Raw genomic sequence first — 10,245 nt, 5'->3', positions numbered from 1 at the left:
CAGATTTCAGAATTCCCCGTAGAGAATCTAAAGAATGATATGCATAAGGGAAGATTTGGTTTGCCCTTAGAGAGGACATCAGTATCTGTGCACATCTTGGAAGGCGAAACGAAGGCTCGTAGTGATTGAAAACCAGTGCTTGACTTGCTGTATTCTGGATGGTAAGCTCTGGAGGCAGGCCTGGTGTCTGTCTTGCTCTTTCTAGGCCTGAAAATGTAGGCCTTCAATGAATATGTGTAGAATTATTCATGAATAAAGTATTTCTAAGACCAATTTTTATCCAAGTGTGCATAGGCTCTAGGTTCATTGGGAAAAAAATAATGCAACAGAATCAGTATCCGAAGAGTAATATTGGTTAAGTTTAAGGAAGTAACTAGATATTGTTCATATATTTGACGAATGAACAGCAGGATTCTGAATTGTAAAGGGAAAAAAATTGTGCTGAGGTAGTGTGTTGCTAATGTTTGGGGAATTTTTTATTTTTATAAACAAAGTCTGACGCTTAAAGACTCCTGGTCTTTAACAACATTAAGCCTCAGTTAACCAGAAACTTATGAATACCCAGTTTTCTGCATTTTTTTGTTTTATTTAGATTTTCCCCATTCTGTTTCTAGCACAAAATTCTGCCTAATTTGTTACATTAATAAGTTTTATGATGTCTTCTACCATAATTTGTTTAATATTTTTGTTCTTTGGTTGGAAAATTGTATTGCAGTAAGGTCTTAAAAAATATTTTCTTAAAGAACTAGACGTTTTGTTATTAAATAAATGTGATCTGTAACTTCTTTGTGCAGAATGTTTTGAAGTGTTGTATTTAGTTTAAATGCTTTATTGGTACTCCTGTGAAAATACATTTTCTTATACCATAAACCATATTGTCTACTCTTATTATTAGTTTTTAATTAGCGCACCTGTTGAGCCAGTATATAACAAATGTAGCCAAAAAAAAACCACAAAGGGCAAAAATGATTAATGGCTATAGGTCTTAGAAATGAATATATATTTCCAAATGCCAGTCCATTTGGAAAAAAATTCAAGTTACAGTGTCTATAGTAAGTGTTTAGGTTGGTGGGTCCTAAATAAACCTGGGGTGATTATCAGAATCACCTCGGAAATGATAAATACAGATTTCTGGAAGCCACCCCTAAAGTTCTTACTCATTAAATCTGGAATGATGTTTAAGAATTTCCGTTTATAAAAGCAGTCCTGATGGATTTCTGCTTTGCAGCTCAGTTTGAGAATTAATGATAACTTTTCACTTTGTAGATGAACAAAATGTAGTGTAAGGGGTCAGAGTAACTAGAATATGTTCTAGAATCTTGGGAAGTGTACATCCCACTGCTTGTCCCTCCAGTAGCTAAGTGCAGAGATGCTGTAACAGTCTCTCTGACTCACCGGTAGTAAAGCCTCCTTTTAAAGTGTTCCACATCCAATAGTTTTTTGGATATTTTATTTCCTAAGGTTAGTTATTCGAAAGAAAAGCCAGTGGGAAGAAAACTCAGTCCAATTTAAGCTCCCCGGTTCCCAAATTAAGACATTAAAAATACCCACCATGTTTTTACCCAAAGACCTAGAAATATTTGTAACTTGAAAGCATTTATGTACTGTAATGGAGCACTTATAAATTAACTGACCAATTATTAGTGTTCCCAAGGCTATTTATAAACTGCATATTACATATGTAAATCATATGTATGTGTATGTATACATATATCTATTTTATGTATTTACCTATGGAATTAGTGGGTATATATATATATACACACATAATTTACATATGTAACTCATCTAAAAGAAATGTATTGCACAAATATGTATTGAATATGAATACACAGTTTCAATATGTATTGAACATCAAATATTTTGATATTTACTTTCACATGTCTCATTCTTCACAACAATGCCAAATTATTCCCATTTTCCTGAAGAAAAAAGAGGCTTAAAGAGGTTGAGATTTAAGATTTGACTCCTTATTTGACTTTGGAACTCTCCATATCATACTGGGAGAATTTTTCAGTATCTTTTTCACAATATACTAGATCTATATTGAACTATAAATTTAAAAATGTAAGAGAAATGTGTCAGGCCTAAATTCTCATTTCAGAGTACCAAATATGTGTGTAATCATGAATGGCATTACTTACTAATGGTGTAAATATGGTGTGATTGTAGGACATTAAGTAAAAACCAATCAAATAAAGGTAATTATGAGTCTGGTGTGACTCCATTGGGTGGCTTGGTGGGAGTAGGACTGTGGCCCCGCGTTCAGCAGCCCCATCAGACAATTTATGTTTTGAACCTTGCGTATCTTGCAGATGCAGCTACAAGATTAGCTCCCTAGTAACCTGCTCTTCCCACCAGACTCGCCTGTAAGCCCCTCCAATACAGAAACTCTGGAAGTACCCTCTGATAGTGCCGGGGATGGATAAATCAGTATTTAAACCAGGCTGTTTAATTAAACCATTAATTGAAATAAACATTCTCAAAGAGCTCAATCTGTCCAAACTATTAGCCACATCTACCTACCTAAGCCAGGCATTTGAAACTCTGGATTCTCGCCTTTATCTTGCCTTAGCAAACCAATCATAAAATTCGATTGATTCTGTTTACAGATTATAATCTCATAGCCATCTCCATGATCTAAAGCCCTCAGTTTCTCATATGTGCTATTATAAAAGCCTCTAGTCTCCATTTCCTTTTCCACACTTTTGTTGTAATGAGCTTTGTGACATGGAAATATGATCATGTAGTTCCACTAATCAAAATCCCCCTGAACACAAATGTATACTCATGACATCTGTGGCCCTTCTTGAACTGGTCTTTGAACTGTTCAGAGTCAGCTGTTAACTGCTACTCTCCTTCGTACAGTTTCCTTCTCCAATTCACACTGCAGCTACACTGAACTACAAATAATATTTAGTATCTGATGTGCCGTATTATGCCTCCATGGCTTTGCTTTCTCCCTTTGCCTGCAAAGCCTCAGACTCATTCTTCAAGTTTAGAATCCATGGAGCCTTTGCTCACTCCTCCCAAGTAGAGTTAGGTGTTTAGCTCTCTAAGCACCCATTTCATTTTGTACATTCCTCCATTACAACAATTATTAAATACAGAATTATATTTGTCTCTGATTTAAACTATAAATTTTATAAAACAAGGTCATGACTGACACTGGATTTCCAAAATTGCCTTGCCTATAGCAGGTACCCAGTAAGGACTTTATAATCAAAAGACTGTAAAAGAATGAAAACTTTGAAAATTTCAACAGTGTGTCTCCTACCTGATAACTTCTTTAGTTAGAATATTTAATTAACAAATATACCCATATTTCCTCACCACTTCTTGTAGCAGGGATTTACCCTGTCTCAGAAACGAATTAATCATTCTTCTAAAAGTGTGAAGCATCCTCCCATTTTTTAACAAATATATATTAATCATCAGCTGTATTATGGATATTGGTAAATACTGGAGATGAAATGTGATTAAGATTCATTCCTTTTTCTTGGGCACTCAAAAATATATACATTTCAAAACCAGCAAAATCTGCCGAGTGAAGTAATTATATGGAAGGATATAATTCAAACCCTTTTTTAATGGGCAGAGCACAGCTAGGAAATTGACATTATCTCATTTAAACCTTAATCTCTTCACAAACTGCCATGTTCATTTCTTTACTGTTGAGGGAGCCAAGATTTAGGTTAATGTGTTCAAAGTTACAACAATGAGGTTGGTTCCTAGGTCTATGGGATTATAAAATCCACACCATGTGTTGTAGCTTGTTGGCCATGATTTTTGCTAGAATTATATTGCAGTATTTTCCAGAAAGGAAAAGGATACATCTGGGGAGGGCCTCATAGCTTGCTACTGACCATTTCTGTGATCTCACTTTGCTTGAAAAGTTGAACACTCAATAATCTACACAGTTAAGACTCTTTTAGTAAATATATATACATTTATAACTACAAAGAGAATTGTGAACGTTGGAAAAGTAGGTTTATGGCCCTGTTACCTGCTTTGCTATATAGGGGGTGTTGTGGAAATTCTGTCTGGATGCAAAACACTGGCCAAGGTTGGCAGACAAGCGCTGAGAGCCAGTTTTTTGGCATAAATCCGTGATTTTCTGGCAAAACTCATTAGCAATGTAAAAGCTGTTATTGAGAGCATATTGTGATGATACATGATGTCAATATTTGTTTGGCTGAGTAACACTGTGGATTTAATAATTCTTAAATGCACAATTTACAACTGCTGAGCTGTTTTAAGAAAAAAAATTTCTATGTGATGTGATGTTTATCGTCAGTGCCACAAACATTTTGACGTTTTAAGTGGAGATGCTAGCTTCTGTGACTTTTTAAATAAGTGTGTTGGACAGATTAGGGATTTTAAAATTATCCTTAGGTATGCACATTATGTAGCAATAATACATAAGAGACAATGACTGAATAAGTGAGTGAGTCATAGAGGTGTTCATCCTTTATAACCTCTGCCATAAATCCATATTACCTGGTAGACCTTTTTTTAAAATTTAATTTAATTTTTTTATACAGCAGGTTCTTATTATCTATTTTATACATATTAGTGTATATATGTCAATCCCAATCTCCAAATTCATCCCACCACCACCACCACCCCACACCCACCCTCCCCCCCCACCCCGGCTTTCTCCCCTTGGTGCCGGTACGTTTTGTTCTCTACATCTGTGTCTCTATTTATGCCTTGCAAATGGTTCATCTGTACCGTTTTTCTAGATTCCACATATATGCGTTAATATACGATTTTTTTTTTCTCTTTCTGACTTACCTCACTCTGTATGACAGTCTCTAGGTCCATCCACATCTCTACAAATGACCCAATTTCGTTCCTTTTTATGGCTGCCTACTATTCCATTGTATATATGTACCACATCTTCTTTACCTGCTAGACTGTTTTACTCAACATTTTCAGTTTTGGCATAGTGTTAGAAGATGCTGAAAAATATTTGTTGAATAAATAAATTATCATTATTATTTTTGGTATGTGGAAGGGATACACCTTGCACTTAGAGCCTTAAACCTAGTCTTAGAAAGGAATAATCTCTATTAACTTCTTTCTTCCTGAAAAAGATAGCACACATGGATAACTGATATTTATTGAGCTTTTGCTTTGTATCAGGCACTGTGTTTTATGTTTTACATTCTTTTTTTAATATATATAAATTTATTTATTTTGGGCTACGTTTGGTCTTCATTGCTGTGCATGGGCTTTCTCTAGTTGCAGTGAGCGGGGGCTACTCTTTATTGCGGTGCACAGGCTTCTCATTGCAGTGGCTTCTCATTGTGGCACGGGCTCTAGGCATGCAGGCTTCAGAAGTTGTGGCCCGCGGGCTCGGTAGTTGTGGTACATGGGCTTAGTTGCTCCGTGGCATGTGAGATCTTCCTGGACCAGGGCTGGAACCCATGTCCCCTGCATTGGCAGGTGGATTCTTAACTGCTGCACCACCAGGGAAGTCCTTACATTCTTATTTAACTCTCATTATAGTCTATGAGATGAAGACTTTTTTCACAAAATTTAGATTAAGAAGCTGGAATGTTCAAAGAGATTTCGTTATTTTTCTGAGGTTACACAACTAATTGGAAGCAATGGTTTATGTAACTCAGTCCCTTCCTAGGACGCCCCAGGAAGCACTACACAGCTGACTGGGGGCCTGGGAAGTTAGTCTAGTTCAAAGCCCAGAAAGCTGGTACCTCCCACTGTGCTGCCTTCTTTGGCCTCTTTTTCCACTTCCTTATTCGTTATTCATCCTGACCTCTCTCTAACCCTCATATATATCTTAAAGCCAGTAAGAAAGGAGGGTGATATGAATAGAGGACTCTACAGTTACATCCATACTTCTTCATGCTGCTTCATGTCTATCTCTATGTAATTCTTTCATTCCTTTATTCGGACATTTATTTACTAAGGGTACATAAAAAAGCAGGTGCTACTCACTGCTTCTCAGAGTTAAGGTCCCTGCACCGAGGCTTGGAGAGCAGGGTGTGTTGGCCACAGTTTCTAAGTATTCCCATAATCATCCAGTAGGTCTCGCTGGATGTTCTCATTCCTTGTTTAAGGCCTGACAAACTCCATCACTTCTTCCTACTCACAATTAGTCAAGGTATGGTGGGTATTTTGGGGTATGATTTGGCAAGAGAGACATGGGTAAATTGATGTAGGTGTGTCTCAGGGTGTGTTCAGAAATCTGAAATTTAATTTGATACAATACAACTGCTGTCCCAGCCAAGAAGCAGGAGGAAATCTGAAGTCCAGAACCCATCTGTTCAGTGCTTCCTGGTGGGAACTAAAAAAACACATCAGGAAGATGCTTAAATAGGTTGAATATAGTACAGGGTGGTATCAGCAAGGACAGATACAGGTGTTGGCACATAATTTTGCTTTTTAGAAACTTCACTGAAAATAAACTAAGTATAATAAGTGTCTTCTTTCTGATCTTTCAACTGAAATTGTTCTTATAATAAATATCTAGAGTAACACAGTTAATGTCAATGAAGCAATATGATGTCTAAAGAAAGAAATAGCAATTTTAAAGTGTAAACCTTCCGATTTTTGGATTGGGTTTTTTTTTTTTTTTTTGAGCTGCATGAGCTGCTTGTAAATTTCGGAGATTAATCCTCTGTCAGTTGCTTCATTTGCAAATATTACAATAAATGCTGGAGAGGGTGTGGAGAAAAGGGAACCCTCTTGCACTGTTGGTGGGAATGTAAATTGATACAGCCACTGTGGAGAACAGTATGGAGGTTCCTTAAAAAAATAAAAATAGAACTACCTTACGACCCAGCAATCCCTCTACTGGGCATATACCCTGAGAAAACCGTAATTCAAAAAGAGTCATGTACCACAATGTTCATTGCAGCACTATTTACGATAGCCAGGACGTGGAAGCAACCTAAGTGTCCATCGACAGATGAATGGATAAAGAAGATGTGGCACATATATACAGTGGCATGTTACTCAGCCATAAAAAGAAACGAAATTGAGTTATTTGTAGTGAGGTGGATGGACCTAGACCCTGTCATACAGAGTGAAGTAAGTCAGAAAGAGAAAAACAAATACCGTATGCTAACACATATATATGGAATCTAAAAAAAAAAAAAAAAAAAAAAAAGGTCACGAAGAACCTAGGGGCAAGACGGGAATAAAGACGCAGACCTACTAGAGAATGGACTTGAGGATACGGGGAGGGGGAAAGGGTAAGTTGGGACAAAGTGAGAGAGTGGCATGGACATATATACACTACCAAATGTAAAATAGAGAGCTAGTGGGAAGCAGCTGCATATCACAGGGAGATCAGCTCAATGCTTTGTGTCCACCTAGAGGGGTGAAATAGGGAGGGTGGGAGGTAGGGAGATGCAAGAGGGAGGAGATATGGGGATATATGTATACGTATAGCTGATTCACTTTGTTATACAGCAGAAACTAACACACCATTGTAAAACAATTATACTCCAATAAAGATGTTAAAAAATAAATAAAGTGTAAACCTATGTATTAGTTTCCTAAGGCTGCTGCTAATGAAGTACCAGCAACTGAGCGGCTTATACAATAGAAAGTTATCATCTCACGATTCTGGAGCCTGGAAATCAAGGTGTCAGCAGGGTTGGTTCCTTGTGATGACTGTGAAGGAAAGGTCTGCTCTGGGCCTCTTTCCTCGGCTTTCCTCTTCACAATTTCTATTCTCTGTGTATCTGTCTCTTAGTTTAGATTTTTCCTTTTTATATCAGTCATAATGGATTAAGACCCACTCTAATGATTTCATCTTAACTCATTACATCTACAGTGACCCAATTTCTTTTTTTAAATTGATCTTTATTGGAGTATAGTTGCTTTACAATGTTGTGTCAGTTTCTACTGTACAGCAAAGTGAATCAGCTATACGTATACATATATCCTCTCTTTTTTGGATTTCCTTCCCATTTAGGTCACCACAAAGCACTGAGTAGAGTTCCCTGAGCTATACAGTAGGTTCTCATTAGTTATCTATTTTATACATAGTATCAATGGCGTATATATGTCAATTCCAATCTCCCAATTCATCCCACCACCTCCCTTTCCCCTCTTGGTGTCCATACATTTGTTCTCTATGTCTGTGTCTCTATTTCTGTTTTGCAAATATGATAATCTATACCATTTTTCTAGATTCCACATATATGCATTAATATACAATATTTCTTTTTCTCTTTCTGACTTATTTCGCTCTGTATGACAGTCTCAATTTCTGAATAAGATCACCTTCTGAAGGAGGTTAGGATTCTGACATATCTTTGTTTTTGCAGGGAGACACAATTCAACTTATAACAGCCTACCTCATGCTTCCTAGATAAGGTTATAGATGAAATACATGAATTACAAAAAAACGTGTCCTAAAAATAACCTTTGCATTTGTGAATACAATTCACAAATCCAATCAGAAATTTATGAACAATGCTCCATAATTTTAAACAACTCAATTGAATGAATTGGATTAAATAGAAGGGAAAATTAAAGGCCTTATTAATTCCCAATTTCACTTTAACTGCTCCCAACAATCTGTTGCCCAGTCCTGCAAACGACACCCTGAGTTTCTCTTTTCTTTATGTCCTTCCCTGGAAACACAAAGAACAGAGCAAAAAAACCCTAAAGGTAGGCAGCTGAAAGGCACGGAATTTCCAGCCAGTAATTCAGACACCTTAGTCTCTAAACAGTCAAAAGCTTGAGCTTCTGACAGTGGCTGGAAAGTCATGTTTCTGAGACTTCTTACCTTGGACGTTTTACTGGATACAATCGTATCATTCAAACAAATGAAGAGTTTTTTTTTGTTTTTCTTTTCAGTAGCCAGATTGCTTTCCATTGTCTACACTGCTTACAAAGATGCAAAAAGCTGTGCCCATCATTCAACTACCCATTTGATACAAAACAGTGTGGGCGCCCAAAGCATCCTCTAAAAGAACAAACTGTAAGCAGGGAGATGCAGTTAAGGTGGAGGCTTCATATTAAATAGGAAATGGAAACGGCAGAGCCAATTATAGGTACATTTCTGCTTGTTGAAGAGACCTCAAAATAGGTTTTAAAAATCTGCCTCTAAAGGTTTTCTTTTCAGTGAAATTGAAAAAAAAAATATGATAGGCCATATATAAAAAAGAACATTCATTCCGCCTGCCAAAGTAATCGTCTTCTTCCTCTTACCAGATTCAAGGTGCAGGATAATTGCCTCTCGGTGATGCTTTGTTATGAGAGTTCCAAATAAACCACTCTCAAGTGGCCCCCTTAAGAGCAGCACCCCCTAGCAATGTACCCGTTGAGCCTTGAAACTATAATTTGTTGCAGACACTCTGAGCAGAATACATCCTTTCCCAATCTCTAAACTTGATAATTAGGTGTGTTTAGTTAAAGTTAAAAATAAAATGAAGTGGAAAGTTTTCCAGGTGCAAGTTAGTAACCTGGAGTGGTGGCAGACAGAGAGGAACTTCAAAAAGCGAACTCACATTTTTGGTACACGTCATATGTTCCAGACACTTTGCTAAGAGCTTTAACTAATGTACCTCTTAATTCTTCACATTGATCCATTTATATATTTCTTTTATGGATGATGAGAAAGATGAAATGACTTATACACCAAGTAAATGGTAGAAGTAGAATTCAAACCTATGATTCTTTGACTCTAAAGCTTATATTCCTTCCACTCAGTTCCAGCAACTGAGACGTAAGAGGAGAGCGTGAGAAATCTCATTTCTCAATCAAGCATCAAGTTTATTCACATTCTGGTCCCTGGTGTCTTTATCAGAATTATATCTCTGCTACACCTCGCCCTACACCCTGACCCGTAACCCTTTATGAGCATTCTTATAGTCATCCTTTTGGTCATGCTCTTCTTGCCTGGAATGTCCATGTTTACTCTTCTCCACCTGCAAGGTTTTTAACCAGGTACAGTACCACTCTCCTAGGAGATGTTTGGAAATGTGTACAGCATTTATGGTTGTCACAATGGAGGTGCTACTGGCAATAAGTGCCCAGAGCTGGGGTTGTTAGCAGTCTGCAATGCCATGATGTATGGACGGCTGCACACAACAGAAGACAGAGAACTGCTCTGTGCCATATGCCCATCAAGCCCGACTGAGAGCACAGACCCCGAATCTTGCTCATCCCTCCAGCCCTATTACCCCCAAGAATTTTTTGATGTCCAACTGCCTTGGACCTGAGATGGTTTGCCCCTTTTCTGAAATGCAGGAAGATTTC

Source organism: Hyperoodon ampullatus (genome assembly GCF_949752795.1).
Source record: "Hyperoodon ampullatus genome assembly, chromosome: 16".
Lineage (NCBI taxonomy): Eukaryota > Metazoa > Chordata > Mammalia > Artiodactyla > Ziphiidae > Hyperoodon > Hyperoodon ampullatus.
This window is presented reverse-complemented; position numbering follows the sequence as displayed.